The sequence below is a fragment of the Apium graveolens genome, chromosome 11, assembly GCF_009905375.1.
Source record: "Apium graveolens cultivar Ventura chromosome 11, ASM990537v1, whole genome shotgun sequence".
NCBI classification, from domain to species: Eukaryota; Viridiplantae; Streptophyta; class Magnoliopsida; order Apiales; family Apiaceae; genus Apium; species Apium graveolens.
Window position 1 is genome coordinate 141,599,094 of NC_133657.1, and position 3,794 is coordinate 141,602,887.

A 3,794-nucleotide genomic window follows, 5' to 3' on the forward strand; every position below is an offset into this window, starting at 1 on the left:
TTAGAAATAAGTGGCCACTCCCCTCCAATGCACAAGCCCAATTCTACTTACACATGGGTCCCATTTAACTTTATCTTATTCTTTCTTCTACAATACTTATTATAAAATTATAATTTATAATTATAAATATCTTACTATATTTTATTTATTTAAATAAATAATTAATTAATTAAATTATATTTCCGGTAAAAAACATTGAAAAACACCACACGATAAAGCATTAAATTAAAAAATTTGCAAAATGGAAAAAAATTAACGATTATTATGGAACCGGAAGATATGCTCAACCAAGTCATTTTGTAGCTGGCGATGTGCTCGTTTATCACGCACTTGTATAGTCTTCTGAATATACATTTCATACTGAACTAGACTTTCTTCTCCTAAATTTGGTTGCGATAAGCCATTTGTTGCATCATCATAAGTTGGTAGGGGACCAAATTGAGTGGCGTATGTGTCCCTCTCGTCTTCAACAATCATATTATGTATTATACATGCCCTCATAATTCTCCCAAGATCTGTTTTATCCCAAAAACGTGCGGGACCACGTACAATTGCGAAACGGGACTGTAGCACACCAAACACTCGTTCGACGTCTTTTCGCTGGCTTTCTTGATATTTTGAAAATAATTTTATTTTTTCACCTTGCGGACGTGGTATAGTTTTAACAAATGTTGTCCATTCAGGATATATTCCATCAGTTAAATAGTAGCCCATATTATAATTATTTCCATTGATAGTATAATTGATCTCGGGAGCACGACCTTCTAGCACTTCATCGAACATAGGTGACCGATCTAAAACATTTAAGTCATTATTTGATCCTACCACTCCAAAAAACGTGTGCCATATCCATAAATCAGATGAGGCAACCGCTTCCAATTAAATTGTTGCAACTCCTTTGTGACCGCTCATGAACATCCCCTTTCATGTTTTTGGACAATTTTTCCATTGCCAGTGCATGCAATCAATACTACCCATCATACCAGGAAAGCCACGAGCCTCACCCATCTGTAATAGACGTTCGACATCATTAGAGTTCGGCTTTCGCAAGTATTCACCCTCTAATACCATGATAACATTAGAGACAAATTTTTTTAAGCATTCAACCGTAGTAGTCTCTCCGATACGAACATAGTCATCAACAGCGTCAGCTGACATGCCATACGCCAACATACGCATTGCCGCAGTGCATTTTTGTAAAGGTGATAAACCTTTTCTTCCCACTGCATCGACCCTTTGTTGAAAGTAGGGATCAATATTAGAAAGAGCATTGACAATGCGGAGAAAAACATGTCTTCCCATACGAAATCTTCGTCGAAATATTTGCTCAGCATATACTGGATTCGTTGAAAAGTAATCATTCATTAGACGCCGATGACCCGCTTCACGGTCTCTGAATATACTTTTTCTAGGCCCGGATCTTGAGCTCTGTCCATGCCTTTCATGATAAAGTTCCAGAATACGATCATCTTCAGTATCATCGTAGCAGAACTCATCAATGAATTCTTTAGTTAGAGTTTCTAGTGTTTCATCCATATGAAAGTAAGGATTTTGATTCATATGAAAGTGAACTAAATGAATCAAGAAACGTAGTTTATATAGAAGGTAAAAAGGAATATATTCCAGGACAGACACAAGCTTCCAACGGCTACATTAAAAAGAAATAAAGTGTTAGATATATTTGATAATGTCATGGCTAATATGATTTATGTTTAGTTTTCAGATCTTACTTAAACAGGACAAATCAGTACTTAACTGGGAATCAGTACTTATACTGGAAGTCAGGACTTAAGGATATCAGTACTTATATTATCAGGAGATAATCATCAGAAGATGGATATCAGAACTTAAGTGCTGAAGGATGTTCGGATAAGGACAGTAGCTGATTAAAGGAAAGAAGATCGAGATAAACATAAGAAGAGATATGCATGAAGAAGGAATTCTATGAAGAATAGAATACTTGAAAGAAAAGATATCTGATTGATATATTTTAGGAAGCAGGATTATATTCCATATCAATTAACGATTATCTTGTAACTGTGTAGTATATAAACACAGACATAGGGTTTACACTATAAGTGTTATCATATTCGAGAAGATTATTCATTGTAACCCTAGCAGCTCTCGTGATATTTGTTCATCACTGAGAGGTAACAGTTCCATACTGTAACAGAGTTTATTGTTTCAATAAAGTTTGTTTTCTATTACTTAAGATATTAAAGTTCGATTTGATTGTATTTTACACTGTATTCACCCCTTCTACAGTGTGTGTGACCTAACAAGTGGTATCAGAGCAGATCTGTTAACACACATACAGTTAAAGATCCAAACACAATCATGTCTGATACAGAAACTCCAACTAAGCCTACCAAAACTTAAGAACCTCCAAAGACACAAATTCAAAGTCGGTATGAAACCATCAGAGTTCCCATACTGAGACCATCTGAATATGCCATAAGGAAGGTGAGGATGACCATGTTTCTGGAAGCTACAGATCCAGAATATCTTGATAGAATCAAGGAAGGGCCTCACAAACCAACCAAGCTCGTTGTTGCAGTTGCAGGTGAAGCAGCAAAGACCGTACCAAAGGAAAAGAGTGATTATACTTTTGAAGATATCGCATCAATTGCTAAGGATGCTAAGGTACGACACTTACTGCATAGTGCCATTGATAATGTAATGTCAAATAGGATAATTAACTGCAAGACTACTAAGGAGATATGGGATGCTCTGGAAACAAGGTGTCAGGGAACTGATACAATTAAGAAGAATAGGAAGACAATACTCACTCAAGAGTATGAACACTTTGACTCAAAGGCTAATGAATAATTGACTGATTTATATGATAGATTTGTCAAACTCTTGAATGATCTGTCACTGGTTAATAAGGAGTATGATCTTGAAGATTCAAACCTTAAATTCCTGTTAGCTCTTCCTGAATGTTGGGATTTGAAGGCAACAACAATAAGAGATAATTACAATCTTGATGAAATAACTCTTGATGAAATTTATGGAATGCTCAAGACTCATGAACTTGAGATGGAACAAAGAAGCAAGAGGAAAGGAGGAAAGTCAAGGACAGTTGCTCTTAAGGCTGAAGAAGAATCCCCTAAGGCAGCTACCTCAAGAAAAGACAAGGGTAAAGCTCTTTTCACAAAGTCTGATACTGAGTCATCAAGTTCTGAAAGTGATGATGACTCAGATTCTGAAAGCTTGCATGAGACTGATGCTGATGAGGAGATGATGACGCTGTGTGCTCTTATGGTGAAAGGGATCACAAAGATTGCATACAGGAAGTTCAGGAAGGGAAAGAAGTTTTCCAGGAAAGGCATAAGTTCTGATAAGAAGAATTTCAGAAGATCTGAAGGCAGAGGAGGAAAGTCTGATAGAGGAGATTATACCAATGTCAAATGCTATAACTGTGGTGAGAAAGGCCACATATCTCCTGATTGCAAGAAGGTAAAGGGTGACAAAGGCAAGGCTCTTGTCACAAAGCAGAAAAGCTGGACAGACACCTCAGACTCTGAAAGTGAGGAGAACTATTTATTGATGGCAAATGCTGATAAAGAAAGTGCTGAGAGCAGTTCTGAAGCTGCTGAAACAAAGGTACCTCAGACTACTTATGATTTTCATACTGATGATATTAATGAGTTGAGAAGATATCTTAAAACCATGTTTGTTAGTTATAGAGATCAAACTTTAACATGTGAAAGATTAACTTCTGAAAATCTTGCTTTTAAGAAAAGAAATGATTTCTTAGAAAAAGAGTTAGTTATGTTCCATCAAACTCAGAA

At 36.2% G+C, this 3,794-nt stretch overlaps 1 pseudogene; it reads right to left on the reverse strand.

Moving 5' to 3' along the window:
• Window positions 1-252: 252 nt before the first annotated feature.
• On the reverse strand, window positions 253-1,536 carry LOC141695963 (uncharacterized; annotated as a pseudogene).
• Window positions 1,537-3,794: the final 2,258 nt, after the last annotated feature.